Source organism: Triticum dicoccoides, chromosome 3A (assembly GCF_002162155.2).
Source record: "Triticum dicoccoides isolate Atlit2015 ecotype Zavitan chromosome 3A, WEW_v2.0, whole genome shotgun sequence".
Taxonomy (NCBI): Eukaryota; Viridiplantae; Streptophyta; class Magnoliopsida; order Poales; family Poaceae; genus Triticum; species Triticum dicoccoides.
The window spans coordinates 601,507,676-601,528,067 of record NC_041384.1 but is presented as its reverse complement, the minus strand read 5'-3'; positions in this window follow the sequence as shown (position 1 = coordinate 601,528,067).

Sequence of the window (20,392 nt, the reverse complement as noted above, 5' to 3'; positions counted from 1 at the left end):
TCTCTGTTTTGGTATCTTCGAGCCTGCTGTTGATAGAATGCGGAACGGGCTTTTGCCACGTCACGCTCCTCCTCCAATGCGTCCAAGCTGTCCTGCCGATCGAGCTCGGCTTCTCTTTCTTCGTACATGCGCACTCGAGGTGAGTCATGAATTATGTCGCAAGGCAAAACTGCCTCTCCATCGTACCCCAGACTACGGAGTCAAGCTCCTCTACCCAGTGTGTGTTAGATTCCTTAAGGGACTGCACTAATCTGGGTTTGATGCCGCTCATGATAAGACCATTTGCACGTTCGACCTGGCCGTTAGTTTGTGGGTGATAGACGGAAGCATAATCGAGCTTGATGCCCATATTTTTGCACCAGAGTTTTACCTCGTCGGGCGTGAAGTTCGTGCCGTTTATCAGTGATGATGCTGTGGGGGACGCCGTAACGGTGTACAACCCCGGATATAAAGTCTATCACCGGTCCGGATTCGTACGTCTTAACAGGCTTGGCTTCTATCCATTTGGTGAACTTATCCACCATGACCAGTAAGTATTTTTGCTTGTGGGTTCCGCCTTTAAGGGGTCCAACCATGTCAAGCCCCCAGACCGCGAAGGGCCAAGTAATGGGGATAGTTGGAGGGCGGTGGGTGGCATATGGCTTTGGTTTGCAAAGAGCTGGCAACTGGTGCATCGTTGGACTAAGTCCTGAGCGTCTGCCCGGGCCGTCGGCCAATAAAAGCCTGTACGGAAGGCCTTGCTTACAAGGGACCGAGCTGCAGCGTGATGACCGCCGAGTCCGGCATGAATTTCAGCCAGGAGGTTCCGCCCCTCCTATTCGGAGATGCACCTTTGAAGGACTCCGGTAGTGCTTTTCTTATAAAGCTCTCCCTCGTGGACTCTGTAGGCTTTGGATCGCCGCACTATGCAGCGTGCCTCATTTTGGTCCTCGGGGAGTTCCTGCCTAGTAAGGTAGGCGAGGAATGGTTCTGTCCATGGGGCGATGACGACCATTATTACGTGGGCTGAAGGTGTTATTTCATTGGCAGAGCCTCCGATTGTGTCAGGATGTTCGGTGTCGGGCAGTGCGGTTGGGTCCGAGCTGTTATTGTTCGGCTCCCCTTCCCATACTACGGGTGGCTTGAACAGCCTTTCCAAGAAGATGTTGGGGGGAACTACATTGTGTTTTGCGCCGATGCGTGCTAGGACATCTGCCGCCTGATTATTTTCCCGGGCTATATGGTGAAATTTAAGCCCCTCAAACCGAGCTGACATTTTTAGGACGGCGTTGCGGTAAGCTGCCATTTTTGGATCCTTGGCATCGAAGTCTCCATTTATTTGGGATATTGCGAGGTTCGAGTCCCCGCGCACCTCTAGGCGTTGAATGCCCATGGATACTGCCATCCGGACCATGTAAAAGGGCCTCATATTTGGCTGCATTGTTGGAGTCCGTGTACATAATCTGGAGTATGTATTGAACTGTGTCTCCTGTGGGGGACGTCAAAACGACGCCGGCCCCCAGTCCGGCCAACATCTTGGAGCCGTTGAAATGCATGATCCAATTTGAATATGTGACGTACTCTTTAGGGAGTTCGGCCTCCGTCCATTCTGCGACAAAGTCGGCCAAGACTTGCGACTTGATGGCTCGCCGTGGCTTATAAGTTATGTCGAACAGGAGGAGCTCAATGGCCCATTTTGCAATCCGGCCCGTTGCGTCACGATTGTTTATAATATCGTTAAGTGGTACTTCCGAGGCTACTGTTATTGAACACTCTTGAAAGTAGTGTCATAGCTTCCGGGATGCCATGAATACCGCGTACGCAATCTTTTGATAATGCGGGTACCGTGATTTGCAGGGAGTGAGGACAGTGGACACATAATAGACCGGCTTTTGAAGGGGAATTTGTGTCCGTCCGCTTCTCGTTCGACGACGAGCATCGTGCTTACAACCTGATGTGTTGCTGCAATGTATAATAGCATTGGTTCACCAATGTTTGGCGCGGCCAGGACTGGGTTTGTTGCCAGTATGGCTTTTATTTCGTCGAGTCTGGCCGTGGCTGCATCCGTCCATTTGAAGTGTTCGGTGCGCTGAAGGAGGCGGTAAAGGGGTAGGGCCTTTTCTCCCAAGCGGGAGATAAAGCGGCTTAGAGCCGCCACGCATCCGGTTAACTTTTGTATTTGTTTGAGGTCCTTTGGGATATCCAGTTGCGACAGAGCTTGGATCTTGGCTGGATTTGCTTCAATTCCTCTACCGGATACAATGAAGCCCAAGAGCTTTCCGGCTGGAACGCCGAAAACGCATTTTTCTGGGTTGCGCTTGATGTCGTATGTCCGGAGGTTATCAAATGTGAGCCTCGAGTCGTCTACTAGAGATTCAACATGTCTTGTTTTGACAACCACATCATCTACATATGCCTTCACTGTTTTGCCAATCTGGCTTGCCAGACATGTCTGAATCATGCGCTGATATGTTGCGCCGGCGTTTTTGAGCCCGAAGGGCATCGTGTTGAAGCAGAATGGGTCGTATGGTGTGATAAATGCCGTTGCGGCTTGGTCTGGTTCTGCCATCTTGATTTGATGGTAGCCGGAATATGCGTCGAGGAAACACAACGAATCGTGTCCTGCGGTAGCGTCGATAATTTGATCGATGCGGGGGAGGGGGGAGGGATCCTTTGGGCAAGCCTTGTTAAGGTCTTTAAAATCAACACACAGGCGCCAGGATTTGTCCTTCTTTGGTACCATCACCAGGTTTGCTAGCCAGTCCGGATGTTTTATATCTCTGATGAATCCGGCCTCCAATAGCTTTGCTAGCTCCTCTCCCATGGCCTGTCTCTTAGGTTCGGAAAAACGCCAAAGAGCCTGTTTGACAGGTTTGAATCCTGTTTGGATATTTAAGCTGTGCTCGGCCAGCCTGCGTGGGATTCCTGGCATGTCTGAAGGGTGCCAGGCGAAAATGTCCCAGTTCTCTCGTAGGAACTCTCGCAGTGCGGCGTCTACATCAGGGTTTAACTGTGCCCCGATGGAAGCTGTTTTATTGGGGTCCGTTGGATGGACTTGGAATTTGACTATTTCGTCCGCCGGTTTAAAGGAGGTGGACTTGGATCTTTTGTCGAGTACCACATCATCCCTATTCACCATAGAGCGCAGCACAGTCAGTTCCTCAGCCTCTAGGGCTTCGGATAGTGCCTCGAGGGCCAGTGCGGTTGTCTTGTTTTCGGTGCGGAGTGCTATGTCCGGATCACTAGCGAGAGTGATGATCCTGTTAGGCCCGAGCATCTTGAGCTTCATGTACCCGTAATGGGGTATTGCTTGGAAGATTGTAAACGCTTCCCACCCTAGCAGAGCGTGATAACCGCTGCTGAACGGAGCCACATGGAACGTGATCTCTTCGAACCTGTAATTATCCGGCGTGCCGAACACCACAACTAGTGTGATTTTTCCTGTACAGCGCGCTTCCCGACTGGGGATTATTCCTCTAAAGGTTGTGCTGCTTCGCTCAATGCGGTTCCAGTCTATTTCCATTTTTTGAAGGGTTTCCTCATAAATGAGGTTCAATCCACTGCCGTCGTCCATGAGTACCTTGGTAAGACGAAAGTCGTCCACTATTGGACTGAGGACCAATGCGGCTGGTGCTCGGGCTGTTCGGAATTTAGGTTCATCACTAGCGTTAAAGGTAATAGCCGTGTCACTCCATGGGTTTATTATTGCTACTTGGTAGACTTCGGCAAGGCTGCGGAGTGTCCTTTTTCACATATTATTTGATGCGAAAGTCTCGAAGACTGTTAATACCGTATTGGTGTCTCTGGGGTGGCTTTTTGTGGCCTTCGGAATTAGGAGATTTTCGCCAATTTTGGCCACCTGCCGGAGTATCCAACATGCTCTAAGGCTGTGAGTTGGTGTGGCGTTCTCTTTACTGTGAATTTTACAGGGTCCATTAAGCCATCCTTCCAGTACGGTTCCATGCCCTGTAGAGGGTTTTTTCTTTTTAGTGCTTGACCCGGGTGTCTGGTGATGATGCACCCTTTTATTTCGGACTGGGTTTGTATTCAGGGTCGGATTGTCCCAAAATTTTATTTCGGTTTTCCAGGCGCTTTCCATCGCACAGTACTTTCGTACAATGGACGCCAAGTCAGCGAAGCATGTAATATCACAGCGACTTATGGCGTTGAGTATTCCCTTGTCCGTGCAATTATTGCAGAAGATTGAGATTGCGTCTTCCTCGCGGCAATCCCTTAGCCTGTTCTTAACCAGGAGGAATCTGGCCCAGTAATGATGTACTGTTTCATCGGGCTCTTGCCTGATTTTGGATAGATCACTTATGTTGGGGTGGGTGGGTGGAATTAAATCCGAAGCCTCACCCCATCTGAGGCTCAGAGGCCGAGGAATTTCCGAACTCGAAAATTTGGATTCCTGGATGTTGTCCAATGAATCCAGCCCGTCCCCTGACTCTAAGTTTAGGTCTTGAGTGATATCCTCCCCTCCGCGGGTATCCGGCTTGGAGGGATTGGGAATCCGGGCGTAGCGAGTCCTTAAGATAGATGAAGGGTCGCCGCACTGTCCCTCTACCACGGCAATGTGATGGGTGACTTGGGGAGAGTTAATCTCTCTCAGATCGGGTTTAGGCCCAATCTGGTCGTAATCCGTAGCGACTCCCAGGGCGGCGAAGTGATCCAAGAGCTCGTTTATGGAGGAGAGCTCCATTGGATCTAACTGCTCGACGAGTTCCGAGCTAACATGAAGATTGTTTTCGATGGCTCGAGTGGTCATCGTCGGCGCAAAAGCTGAACAAGCGGTCATAAGAAAACCACCTAGCCGGAGGGTTTGGCCGACAGCCAAAGCTCCCTTAGCAACGGTGCCATCTTTAAAGACGGGGCGAGGCATCCTTCCTGATGGCGACGACACAGAGGAACTCTCAATGAAAGCACCAATGTCGGTGTCAAAACCGGCGGATCTCGGGTAGGGGGTCCCGAACTGTGCTTCTAGGCCGGATGGTAACAGGAGGCAAGGGACACGAAGTTTTACCCAGGTTCGGTCCCTCTCGATGGAGGTAAAACCCTACGTCCTGCTTGATTAATATTGATGATATGGGTAGTACAAGAGTAGATCTACCACGAGATCGCAGAGGCTAAACCCTAGAAGCTAGCCTATGGTATGATTGTTGTTGTGTATGTTGTCCTACGGACTAAAACCCTTCAGTTTATATAGACACCAGAGAGGGTTAGGGTTACACAAAGTCGGTTATAATAGTAGGAGATCTACATATCCGTATCGCCAAGCTTGCCTTCCACGCCAAGGAAAGTCCCTTCCGAACACGGGACGAAGTCTTCAATCTTGTATCTTCATAGTCCAGGAGTCCGGCTGAAGGTATAGTCCGGCCATCCGGACACCCCCTAATCCAGGACTCCCTCACATTGCCTACGAGCTTTCCATATATTGTTCTTCACTTATTTACTTTCTCGTTGCTATTGCTATCATCACTACAAAATACCAAAAACATTACTTTTACTATTGTTACCTTTTGCTACCGTTATCACCACTATCATATTACTTTGCTACTAAATACTTTGCTGCAGATATTAAGTTTCCAGGTGTGGTTGAATTGACAACTCAGCTGCTAATACTTGAGAGTATTCTTTGGCTCCCCTCGTGTCGAATCAATAAATTTGGGTTGAATACTCTACCCTCGAAAATTGTTGCAATCCCCTATACTTGTGGGTTATCAAGACTATTTTCTGGCGCCATTGCCGGGGAGCATAGCTCTATTCTTTGAGTCACTTGGGATATATATCTGCTTATCATTATGAAGAACTTAAGAGATCCAAAAACCAAGATCTATCCCTCAACTACGATGGGAGGTAAGTAACTGCCATCTAGCTCTGCACTTGATTCACCTTCTGTTTTGAGTAAGCTTGCGACACCTACACCTGATTCTGCTATTCGTTCTGATATGTCGCATGTTATTGATGATGCCACTTCTGCTATGCATGATACTTATGATGAAACTACCTCTATGCCTGATACTACTGTGACACTTGGTAAATTTCTTGATGAACAACTTGCTAGGGCTAGAGAAATTGAAAATATTGAATCTGATGATACTGATGAAAGTGATGATGAAGAATCACTTGTTATTCCTAAGGGTTATGTTTTTGATCAAGAAGCTTCTTTCGCTATTTTAGCTTGCAAAAATAGAAATGAACTCAAAAGGTTATTAGCTAAATGGAGTAAGCAATCTCTAAATGCTAGAATGAAACCTGACCCTGCTTTTGCTACTTCACCTATCTTTGTTACTGATAAGGATTATGAATTCTCTATTGACCCTGATATAATTACTTTGGTTGAATCTGATCCTTTTCATGGTTATGAATCTGAAACTGTTGTGGCACATCTTACTAAGTTGAATGATATAGCCACCCTGTTCACTAAAGATGAGAGAACTCGTTAGTTTTATATCCTTAAAATATTTCCGTTCTCATTAATGGGTGATGCTAAGATATGGTTTAATTCTCTTGATCCTGGTTGTGTGCATAGTCCCTAGGATATGATTTATTACTTCTCTGCTAAATATTTCCCTGATCATAAGAAACAAGCTGCTTTAAGGGATATATATAATTTTGTGCAAATTGAAGAAGAGAGTCTCCCACAAGCTTGGGGGAGGCTTCTCCAATTACTTAATGCTTTGCCAGATCATCCTCTTAAGAAAAATGAAATACTTGATATCTTCTATAATGGACAAACCGATGCCTCCAGAGATTACCTGGATAGTTGTGCTGGTTCTGTTTTCAGGGAAAGAACGCCGGATGAAGCTGAAATTATATTGAATAATATGTTGACAAATGAAAATAATTGGACACCACCGTAGCCAATTCCTGATCCTATTCCTAAACCAACTCCGAAGAAGAGGGGTATTCTATTTCTCAGTCCTGAAGATATGCAAGAGGCAAAGAAATCTATGAAAGAAAAGGGTATTAAAGCTGAAGATGTTAAGAATTTACCTCCTATTGAAGAAATACATGGTCTTAATTTACCGCCTGTTGAAGAAACATATAATCCAAATCCTTCTCTTATTGAAGAAACTCATGGTCTTGATAACCCGACACGGGTAGTAAAGGTAAATTCTCTCTATAGATATGATAAAGCTGAAATCCTATTTACTAAATTTGTTAGCCCGTGCTTAGATGATCTTGATAAATTTATGGCTAAGCAAGAAGATTTTAAAGCTTATTTTGGTAGACAATTGAAATACAATTCAAATATACTTGAACACTTGGGTGATTATATGGCTAATGTTAAAGGTGAACTTAAACTTATTAGTAAACATGCTTCCATGGTTACCACTCAAGTAGAACAAGTACTTAAAGCTCAAAATGATTTGCTCAATGAATTGAATAGTAAAGATAATGATAATGCTGTTAGAGTGACTACTAGAACTGGTAGAATGACTCAGGAACCTCTGTATCCTGAAGGCCACCCTAAGAGAATTGAGCAAGATTCTCAGAGAAATAATATAGATGTACCTAGTTCTTCTAAAAAGAAGAAAACGAAAAATGATAGGACTTTGCATGCTTCTAGTGATCCTATTATTGAAACACCTGAGAATCCAAATGATATTTCTATTTCTGATGCTGAAACACAATCTGGTAATGAACCTGAAACTAGTGGTAATGTTAATGATAATGTTCATAATGATGCTCAACCTAGTAATGATAATGACATAGAAATTGAACCTGTTGTTGATCTTGATAACCCACAATCAAAGAATCAACGTTATGATAAGAAATACTTTGTTGCTAGGAAACACGATAAAGAAAGAGAACCATGGGTTCAGAAACCCATGCCTTTTCCTCCCAAACCATCCAAGAAAAAGGATGATGAGGGTTTTGAGCGCTTTGCTGAAATGATTAGACCTATCTTTTTGCGTATGCGATTAACTGATATGCTCAAAACCAATCCTTATGCTAAGTACATGAAAGATATTATTACAAATAAAAGAAATATACCGGAAGCTGAAATTTCCACCATGCTTGCTAATTATACTTTTAAGGGCGGAATACCAAAGAAACTTGGAGATCCAGGAGTACCCACTATACCATGCTCTATTAAAAGAAATTATGTTAAAATTGCTTTATGTGATCTTGGAGCCGGTGTTAGTGTTATGCCTCTCTCTTTATATCGCAGACTTGATTTGAATAAGTTGACACCTACTGAAATATCTTTGCAAATGGTTGATAAATCAACTACTATACCTGTCGGTATTTGTGAGGATGTGCCTGTTGTAGTTGCAAACGTTACTATTTTAACGGACTTTGTTATTCTTGATATTCCCAAGGACGATAGTATGTCTATTATTCTTGGAAGACCCTTTTTGAATACTGCAGTGGCTGTTATTGATTGCACTCAAGGCAATGTCACTTTTCATGTTAATGGCAATGAGCATACAGTACACTTTCTGAGGAAACAACCTCAAGTTCATAGTATCAACTCTATTGGAAAAATTCCATCGATTATATTTGGAGGTTTTGAATTTCCTCTTCCTACTGTCAAGAAGAAATATGATATTCTTATTATTGGGGATGTGCATATCCCCATTGAGGTAACATAGTGTTATTCGAAATTTCTCCGGTTCCATGTTATTCAGAATGAGTTCGTTAACAAGACTTGATCAACCTTGTTAGAGGATTCCTTTTGATGATCATGAGATGGATGAAACTAGAAGGCACAACCTTCTCTACCCCATTTTTACTTTCCGTTATTTATATTAAATTAAATAAAAATAAATATTTTTCTGTCTGTTATCTGATTATCCGTGCAATATAAAAATACCTCGAAAATAAAAGTTCTCCAAATGCCCTGAAATTTAAATATGATTTTTCTAGAATATTTGAGAATATTTGACACTGAGAACACAGCAGGGGGGTCAACCACCTGCCAACGAGGGTGGAGGGCGCGCCCTACCCCCCTGGACGCGCCCCCCTGCCTCGTGGGCCCACGGCGACCCTCCTTCACTTATCCTTTCACCCATACACTTCATCTTCCTCCCCCAAACACGAATAACCAGCTCAAACCCGAGTTCAAGCTCGTTTTGCTGCCATTTTCGATCTCCTTGCTCAAAGCACTTCTCACAAAACTGTTTGGGGAGATTGTTCCTTGGTATGTGACTCCTCCATTGGTCCAATTAGTTTTTGTTCTAGTGCTTTATTCATTGCAGATTTTTGCTGCTTAGGTGACCTTGTTCTTGAGCTTGCATGTCAAATTTATATGGTCAAAAGTAGTTTTGATGCATGATGTAGGCTCTAGGCACTTGTAGGAGTAGTTGCTATCAATATTATTGAGTTTGGTTTACTTTTATTTTGAAGTTACTAAAATTTTCAGAATTTTTTAGAAAATGATGAGGAGACTATTGAGGGGCTCATCGAGCCAAAGCTCGAAGGAAAAGGCACCGAAGCCTAAGTATAATTTGCCACGCACCGCGGAGGTTCGGGCGTGTGAATGGCCTTCCGATGATTTCTTGAAGCAGGCGGTATCTATGAAGATTTTCATGAATTGGCTAAGAATGCAGGCCTCACCGCTTTCCTCCGACCAATGCGATCAGTATCTCTTACTCACAAATACCTTTGTGCAAAACTTTCATTTCCATTCTAGGAACTCGCCACCTACGGTGGAGTTTCATTTATATGATGAGCATAAGGAGATGTCACTTTATGATTTTTGTCGGATTTGTTTAGTCCCTTTTGAGGGCAAGACAGAAGAACCACATCGCGATGATGTGGAGGGGTTTATTGATACTATCACTGTAGGGGAAACAAGGAAGGTTTCTGATGCACGAATCACTAGCATACATTTTCTTGTTTTACGCTATTTTGCATTATTTGCTAGTCGTTGTTTAATTGGTCGCGGGAACTGTGGAAACCTTAGTATCCCTGATATTATTATTTTGCTCCACGGTTTATACAGTGATAACACTTTTAGTATGGGCGGCATTATTGCTAAACGGTTAAGTTTGAACCATACCAAGGGCCCCATCTTTGGAGGCATCTATGCTTCACGCCTAGCTGCACATTTTAACATACCTGTTAGGCATTATGAGAAGGAAGAAAAGGTGCTATCTCGTGCTTATCTAGATTATAAAAGTATGGTAGCACATGATTTTATTGTTAATAATAGGGAAGGAGAGCTTAAATACCAATTGTTCTTTAATAAACATCATCCTGAGACTATTACCCTGCCTGCTCCTTCTTTGCTTGATTTATCTTCAGGCACGTACCTTGTTCCGTTGAAGGTTATTCACGCCTACCGGAACCCTGCACCAGCCGTGGAGCCAGAGCCGGAACCACAAGTTGATCCTTCACGATAGTCTAATTACCAGTGGGATCCGGAGATGATTGTCAGCCAGTGGCAATCGGAGTCTTCCTCTTCTTCTTCTCAGTACGACCCCAACTACTATTATGGATATCCGCCAGGCCAGCCATGACCATAGACCAACTTAGGCCAAAAGCCTAAGCTTGGGGGAGTATGTATTTCCCACCGACATTACATTTATGTTCACACACTCATTGCTAGATGTCGGTGCTCATACTTTTTCATTGTATCATCCATGCTAGTTTATTTTTCTTTTTATGCTTTCTTCTTGTGTGTTTAATAAACCTTAAGAAAAACAAAAAAAATTAGTTGTAGCTTTTAGTTAGTTTAATTTCCATGCTTGTAGTAGTAATTAAAAAGAAAACCCAAAAAGATTTCATGTTCTTCTTTCTACTTGTTGGGAGCTCTCCCGTGTAAATAGTTTTATTTCTTTTCTTTCCTTTGGGGGTCGATAGGAGAAGACCATGATTAAATTGTTGAAGTGGCTCTTATATGCATTAATGTTGATCTGACAAAAGAGCCCATATTGCCTTGTATTCTCCTGTTTATTGAATGCTTGCAGATTCCAGCTTAGTCTAATGCATGTGCACTATTATGATTATTCACACTATTCGGTCGTGCAAGTGAAAGGCAATTATGACGATATATGATGGACTGACTGAGATGAGAAAAGATGGTATGAACTCGACCTCTTTTGTTTTTGTAAGTATGATTAGTTCATCGTTCATGATTCAGCCTATTATGAATAAACATGTTTGCAATGACAACTAGAGATCATAGTTTCTTGTGCCATGCTTGATTAGCTATGAGTTATAATGGTTTACCTTGCGTGGCAACATGCTATTGAGATAGTTATGATGTGGTATGATAGGGTGGTATCCTCCTCTGAATGATTTAAGTGACTTGACTTGGCACATGTTCATGCATGTAGTTGAAACAAAATCAACATAGCCTTCATGATATTTATGTTCATGGTGGATTATAGCCTACTCATGCTTGCATTCGGTGTTGATTAATTTTAATGCATGTTCATGATTGTTGTCGCTCTCTAGCTGGTCGCTTCCCAGTCTTTTGCTAGCCTTCACCTGTACTAAGCGGGAATACTGCTTGTGCATCCACTCCCAAACCCCAAAGTTATTCCACATGAGTCCACTATACCTACCTATATACAGTATCTACCTGTCGTCCCAAGTAAATTTGTATGTGCCAAACTCTAAACCTTCAAATAAATATCATGTTTTGTATGCTCGAATAGCTCATGTATCAACTAGGGCTGCATGTATCTTCCATGTTAGGCGGGTTATTCTCAAGAGGAGTGGACTCCTCTCCTCACTCACGAGATAAATGGCTGGTCACCGGGATGCCCAGTCCCATGCTTTATGCAAACTAAATCAAAATAATTGCAAACAAAACTCCCCCTGGGACTCTTGTTAGTTGGAGGCACTCGTTGTTTCAAGCAAGCCATGGATTGATGCTTGTTGGTGGAAGGGGGAGTATAAACTTTACCATTCTGTTTGGGAACCGCCTATAATGTGTGTAGCATGGAAGATATCGCCATCTCTTGGTTGTTATGTTGACAATGAAAGTATACCGCTCAAAATATTATTCACCTCTATTTCAAAACCGAGCTCTGGCACCTCTACAAATGTAACGCCCTCGATGCGGCTATATCTCCCACGTGTCGAAGCACGACTTAGAGGCATAACCACATTAAAAGCAATGTCGCAAGTGAGGTAATCTTCACACAACCCATGTAATACATAAGGGAAAGAGATACATAGTTGGCTTACAATTGCCACTTCACACAATACATGAATAAAGCATTGCATCATCCAAATACAATCAAGGTCTGACTACGGAACCAAAATAAAAGAAGACTACCCCAAAAGCTACACAGATCCCCAATCGTCCCGACTGGGCTCCACTACTGATCAACTAGAACGAAACAACTTAAAGGACAAGATCTTCAAAGAGCTCCTCCTTGAGCTTGGTTGCGTCATCTGCACGGTCTCATCGGCACCTGCAAACTGGTTTTGGAAGTATCTGTGAGCCACGGGACTCAGCAATCTCGCACCCTCGCGATCAAGACTATTTAAGCTTATGGGTAAGGTAAAGGTATGAGGTGGAGCTGCAGCAAGCGACTAGCATATATGGTGGCTAACATACACAAATGAGAGCGAGAAGAGAAGGCAAAGCACGATCGAGAAACTATGATCAAGAAGTGATCCTAGAACAACCTACGTCAAGCATAACTCCAACACCGTGTTCACTTCCCGGACTTCGCCGAGAAGAGACCGTCACGGTTACACACACGGTTGATGTATTTTAATTAAGGTCAACTTCAGGTTTTCTACAACCGGACGTTAACAAATTCCCATCTGCCCATAACCGCAGGCACGACTTTCGAAAGTTCAAATCCCTGCAGGGGTGTCCCAACTTAGCCCATCACAAGCTCTCACGGTCAACGAAGGATATTCCTTCTAGCGGGAAGACCCGATCAGACTCGGAATCCCGGTTACAAGACATTTCGACAGGTAAAACAAGACCAGCAAAGCTGCCCGATGCGCCGACAAATCCCGATAGGAGCTGCACATATCTCGTTCTCAGGGCACACTGGATAGGTCAAACTACGAGTAAAACCAACCCACGAGTTGCCCCGAGGTGGCCCCGCAGGCTGCCCGTTTCGGACCAACACTCAGAGGAGCACTGGCCCGGGGGGGTTTAAAATAAAGATGACCCTTGAGTCTGCGAAACCCAAGGAAAAAAGGCTAGGTGGCGAATGGTAAAACCAATGTTGGGCATTGCTGGAGGAGTTTTATTCAAGGCGAACTGTCAAGGGGTTCCCATTATCACCCAACCGCGTAAGGAACGCAAAATCCGGGAACATAACACTGATATGACGGAAACTAGGGCGGCAAGAGTGGAACAAAACACCAGGCATAAGGCCGAGCCTTCCATCCTTTACCAAGTATATAGATGCATTAATTAAATAAGAGGTATTGTGATATCCCAACAAGTAAACATGTTCCAACAAGGAACAACATCCCCATGTCCCCATGTTCAATCTTCACCTGCAACTAACAACGCTATAAGAGGGGCTGAGCAAAGCGGTAACATAGCCAAACAACGGTTTGCTAGGACAAGGTGGGTTAGAGGCTTGGTTCAACAATATGGGAGGCATGATAAGCAAGTGCTAGGTATCATAGCATAGGCATAGCAAAAGAGCGAGCATCTAGCAAGCAAAGATAGAAGTGATTTCGAGGGTATGGTCATCTTGCCTGAAATCCCACAAGGAAGAAGAACGAGTCCATGAAGAAGACAAACGGACGAAGTCGAGAATCCTCACAACACGACATTACCGGATTACCGAGAAGAAGTACACCGAAAATGGAAGCAAACAACATAGTAAACAACCACCACATAATCATGGCATGATGCACAACCAAGTATGATGCATGTCCGGTTTAAATATGCATGGCATGGCAAAGTGCACAAGCAAACCTACAAATTAAGTGGAGCTCAATATGCAACTCCGTTGCATATTGACGAAACACCACGTTCAAGTTATTTAGTTCGATATCATTTATGTACCCAACAATATTAAATGTTGTTAAACATGGCAAGAGGGTGAAGCAAAGCAAAACTACCTATCTAGTCAAGTTTAAATGAGGCCGGGAACAACAAACAACAAATCCGGAAACTCCTCATGTGCATATATTAGGTTAGGTCTGCTTTGCCCTAAACCATATTTTAGAGTTGTTAAACATGCAAAGTAAAGCCACCATGTTAAACTAGGCATTTTTCTACCCCATTTACATATAAGGTTTATTAAATTCCGAGTTACGGTTATTTAGTTATGAAATTAATCATTTTAGCATGGCATAGGGGCAAATTTAAACAAACATCATTTTAAACATTTTAAACATAGATGAAAGTTGCAAATTATTAAACTAGATGAAAAACTAAGCATTTTTCATATATAATTTATTTAGATCCGATGCACGGTTAATTAGTTATTATATGCATGTTGACTAGGGACTTTTCTGCAAATTTGCAGTCTCAGGATAAATACACAAATTCGCAGACGCTGGAAAAACATGATATGGGCCGAAACACGAACTGGGCCAACAGCAGGAAAGGAAGGTGGGGCGCTGGGTGTGACTGCTCACCCTGGGCCGAGGCCCATCTGGAGGAGAGGTAGGCCGGCCTTGGTGGTGCTGGGCTTGGAGGCGGTTGAGGCCTGGGTGGATCCACACGAGAGAAGTCAATGCGGGCGCGGTTTCCTGGCCTCGCTTGATGCAGAGGAGCAGACAGAGGAGGCGAGACGCAGGGCGGCTTCAGGCGATGCAGGGCGCGGCGGCGGATGGGGCTCGATGGACTCCGGCGATGTGGGAAGCAGAGGAGGCCAAGGCGCCATGGCAGGGGCGCTTGCAGGGTCTTGTCGATCCATTCGGCGAGTCAGATCACGGCGACGGCAGCGTAGCCATTCCTTTGCAGCGGCGTGGGACTTGGCAGCGGGCTCGGCACAGCGGGACGGCACCAGGCGACGAAGGACGAGGAGGAGGGCGCGAAGCAGGGCTCCTGGTTCTGCTGGTGCTCCGTCGACGTCGGAGGTCTCCGGCAAGCTTGAGGACGGGAGAAAAAGGAGGTGCCCATGGACGAGCTCCTGCTCGTTTCGGTGGCCAGCAGGCGCGGAACTGGGGCGCCTCGGTCTGGAGCAGGGAAGGCAGAGGTCGGTGACGCGTCTGAGGCGAGGGAGGAGCGCGGGCGACGCGCTTGAGGGCCGGCACGGTGGCCTCCATGGCCGGCGGCCGTGCAGTTCGCGCAAGGTGAAGGGCACCATGGCTCGATCTGTTGCAAGCAGAGGAAGAAAATGAGGAACGAGGGAAAGTAGAGGGAGGGAGGGAGGAAGGAGATCAGAGCGCGAGGCACTCATCTCCAGCACGGCGGCGGTGGCACTCGTTCTAGTTGGAGGGAGGAGCTCGGGCGCATGTCATCCATGGCGCTGCTCCTATGGCACAAGAGAGGGAGGGAGAGGTTAGAGAAGGGAGAGACGAGAAGAAGAGGAGGACAGGAAGAAAGAGCGGGTGGTCTGGCCTGGTGGATGAGGGCGATGCCCTGGTGGATGAGGTCGCCGGCGGCGACGGGGCTAACGAGGTCGAAGTCGCCGGCTGGTAGGGTCACCGGGCGGCGCGCTGACGAGGGCTCGTGCTCCCTGAACTCATGCAAGGAAGGTCGGGCACGTTGGCACTGGTTGGAGGGAGTGGTTGGAGCCATCGGTGCTTGGGGACAATTCCCTCGATCTGGATCGAGCGAGGCTGTGGGTGATTGGGTTGGCACGGAAATCAAGACAGGATTTGATTTGGGTGGGTGCGGTTGGACTGGTGGAAGAAACGAGGGAGGGAGTAGGTGGCTGTGGGTTGGATCCCGATGAAGAGACTGGCGGCGGCGGGTGAGGGGATTCGGTGGATGGGACATGATAGGCTAGGGTTTGACTGATATTTATCTCAGATGAGTTTAGCTTAGGGGCTAACTCATCCCTCCGATCAAAATCGGGCGGTCGAGAAAAATAGGTTAGGGAGTCCACATAACAAAACGGAGATGTTTTGTAGATGTTTGGGGATGATCCGGACACAACGGTAACGACTGTCCGGGTCGGGTTCGGAACAAGTTTTCGGACACGCGCGCGAGGAGGGTTGCAGGCTGATGAGAGAGGTTAGGTTGGGTCTGGCGGATTGTGAAAAGCGGGTTGGTCTGAGAGAAGAGGGGAGAGATGCAGCCCGGCACGGTTTCCGGAGACCGAAAACGTCCGACGTTAGACCGGTTATAATGTCGCTATAGTTAAACGTTGGGGCGTCAAACGAACTCCGAATGCGATGAAACTTGACAGGCGGTCTATCTACACTATAATAAGACCACACGTCAACTCTCATCCCATTCCGAGAACATTTTCCGGCCACTTATAAAATATTATTTCGGACATGCCGCGGGCGCGTGCAAGTGTGTATGGGCTCAGAACGGACAACGGAAGGAACGAGGAGACCGGGACGGATGCGAGTTTTGAAAACATGATGATGCAATTCACATGATGACATGACAAGATGCAACACGCAAGCAAAAGACATGGCAACAACAGCGAATAACTGGAGGACACCTGGCACATCAGTCTCGGGGTGTTACAACAAATCCCTGCTTCCCTCTGCGAAGGGCCTATCTATTTACTTTTATGCTGAGTCATCATCCTCTTATTAAAAAGCACTAGTTGGAGAACACCGCTGTCATTTGCATTCATTACTGGTAGTTTACATCGAGTATGACTTGACTGGATATCTTTTACCATGAATTACAATGTCTAGTCAGTCCTTGGTCTTTAAAGGTGCTCTGCACTTATGTTTTGCGGTCTCAGAAAGGGCTAGCGAGATACCACCTTGTTATATCATATTATGATTGTTTTGAGAAAGTGTTGTCATCCGAGATTTATTATTATGGCTCGCTAGTTGATTATGCTATTGATATGAGTAAACTTGAGACCTAAGCGTTATTGCGAATGTGGTTAGTTATAATCTTTGCTGAAAACTTGAATGCTGGCTTTACATATTTACAACAACAAGAGCAAACAGAGTTTGTAAAAGTTTTTCTTTATCACTTTCAGTTTGTCAACTGAATTGCTTGAGGACAAGCAAAGGTTTAAGCTTGGGGGAGTTGATACGTCTCCAACGTATCTACTTTTCCAAACACTTTTGCCCTTTTTTGGACTCTAACTTGCATGATTTGAATGGAACTAACTCAGACTGACGTTGTTTTCAGCAGAATTACCATGATGTTATTTATGTGCAGGAGCAAATGTTCTCGGAATGACCTGAAACTTCATGGAGCCACTTTTCAGAAAATAAGAAAAATACCTGCAAAAGATGAAGGCCAGGGGGCCCACCACCTCTCCACGAGGGTGGGGAGCGTGCCTGCCCCCCTAGGGCACGCCCCCTACCTCGTGGGCCCCATGTTGCCTCTCCAACTCCAACTCCATATATTGTGTTTCAGGGAGAAAAAAACCAGAGAGAAGAAATCATCGTATTTTACGATACGGAGCCGCCGCCAAGCCCTAAAACCTCTCAGGAGGGCTGATCGGGAGTCCGTTCGGGGCTCTGGAGAGGGGAATCCGTCGCCATCGTCATCATCAACCATCCTCCATCACCAATTTCATGATGCTCACCGCCGTGCGTGAGTAATTCCATTGTAGGCTTGCTGGACGGTGATGGGTTGGATGGGATTTATCATGTAATCGAGTTAGTTTTGTTAGGGTTTGATCCCTAGTGTCCACTATGTTCTGAGATTGATGTTGCTATGACTTTGCTATGCTTAATGCTTGTCACTAGGACCCGAGTGCCATGATTTCAGACATGAACCTATTATGTTTTCATCAATATATGAGTGTTCTTGATCCTATCTTGCAAGTCTATAGTCACCTATCATGTGTTATGATCCGTTAACCCCGAAGTGATAATAATCGGGATACTTACCGGTGATGACCGTAGTTTGAGGAGTTCATGTATTCACTATGTGTTAATGCTTTGTTCCGGTTCTCTATTAAAAGGAGGCCTTAATATCCCTTAGTTTCTGTAAGGACCCCGCTGCCACGAGAGGGTAGGACAAAAGATGTCATGCAAGTTCTTTTCCATAAGCACGTATGACTATATTCGGAATACATGCCCACATTATATCAATGAACTGGAGCTAGTTCCGTGTCACCCTAGGTTATGACTGTTACATGATGAACTGCATCCGGCATAATTCTCCATCACCGATCCATTGCCTACGAGCTTTCCATATATTGTTCTTCGCTTATTTACTTTCCCGTTGCTATTGCTATCATCACTACAAAATACCAAAAACATTACTTTTACTATTGTTACCTTTTGCTGCCGTTATCACCACTGTCATATTACTTTGCTACTAAATACTTTGATGCAGATATTAAGTTTTCAGGTGTGGTTGAATTGACAACTCAGCTGCTAATACTTGAGAGTATTCTTTGGCTCCCCTTGTGTCGAATCAATAAATTTGGGTTGAATACTCTACCCTCGAAAACTGTTGCGATGCCCTATACTTGTGGGTTATCAACTGATCGTGAGCTTTTCTTCGGTCTTCACCAGAAGGTCGGTCGCAACCATAAATGGGTCAAGCGTCAGTTTGGTTCAATTCTTCGGAACATGACCATCACTCAAAATTCAGTGAAGAAGAACCATTACTACCTCCATGAAGTATTTGATCGCACCTGGACTGTTCTGACTCATCTCTACGAAGAAGATGACCTCAAGAAGATGGGCTACAAGCAGGACTTTGACTGGTCTCAGCCACCTTCGAAGAAATTCAAGAAGATCAAAGTTCCTCACTTGGTGGCCAGCTCTTATTCTTCATCGCGCGACACTGATGAAAATGAAGATTTGGACGACATTGCGGCAGGCCCTGCTTCAACAACCGACCCCAACAACGCTGGCGCTCCTCCATCGACTCAGTGATGATATTCTTCAGGGGTGTTAGTCCTCATTTTTCATCCCTTTTGGTCATTCGATGACAAAGGGGGGAAATTTGAGTTAGTCTTCAAGCGGGTCTATTTATATGGGCATTTTTTTTGCTAAGTTACAACTCTCATTCTTCTGAATATTTATTGGGTCGAGTTGTAAACTTAAGTTCGATGGTGGTTTGATACTCTTTGCTATGTTCTTATGCATGCTATTTCCTCATGTATGATAATGCACGCATGCTGAATTACATCAGTCACCATATTTCGTCATGCATTTCAAATTCTTCATATCATATGTTAAATGCGTGTATGAATTACAAGATATAGGGGAGATCTCCATGATTCTACTCTTCAAATGTGCATTGCTTCAAAAGCAAATTCCTCACTATGCACATCTTCAGGGGGAGTTCTTCTATATCTTGCAATCAAATTCCTCAATATCAGTATTTACACTTCATATGTTTATCCCCATTGAAAACTTAACATATATTGTCATCAATCACCAAAAAGGGGGAGATTGTAAGTGCATCTAGTGCCCCTTAGTGATTTTGGTGTATTGAAGACTTATAGGTTAAGGGACTAATGCGTGTGTGAGTGTACACAGGTCTATAAGTCTATGAGGAGTTTGAAATTTACAGAGAAAGTTGACCCCTAAAAATGAATGTCTTCAACTGAAGACTTTGGATTTCTGAAGATTTTCTGAAGACTTTGAAAGTGAAGAAATTTGTTGACCATGAAGTCTTGATATTCATGTGAGGAACATGAAGCGTGAAGACTTTTGTTTTCGGAGTTTCATTTTCACTTTCTTGAGTCATAGGAAACACCATACTATTAAACGGGGTTGAGGTAAAACTAAGGAAAAGTTTCCAGGTGATGCTCAACTCAATATCCTACACCTATCAATCCCTTCGAGTGAAGCCATTGGAAATCTCATACAATTCAGTCAATTTCTTTAGTGACAGAGACAAAGTTCTTCTGGTCTCTGAGGAATTTGTCCTGACTGAGGAGTTAGGAATTCGCCAGTGCGGATTGCTTACAAGTGAGGAACATGATAGCCCTGAGGAATTTGATAACCAAATTTTTGACCGTTGTTGTGCTACGCACCAGCTGTCCCAAAATATTCACCCACCTAACGGTCATATCATTGAAGGGCATTTATGTCTTATCATGTCGGGCTGCTCCCTAGGCTATAAATAGTCTCCCCCTACAACCACTAGCTGGTTGGCTGCTCTGCGAGAAACTGACACTTGTCATTGAGAGCATCCCATCCTCCGAGGACTTTGAGCGAAAATCATCAAGTGAGGAAAACCCAAACCCAAACACCTAAAAAACCAAAGTGAGCATCACTGAAGAGAGTGTTCCTATGTGGAACCGACGCTTGTTACCTTTGAGGATTGTGCATCCTCCAGACCGTTAGGCGTCATGGTCTAGAGCATCCAAGAGGAAATTGTGGATCACCGAGTGACCGAGTCTGTGAAGGTTTGGATGTCACTTGAAGAGTTACCACGAGTGATTGGGCGAGGTCTGTGTGA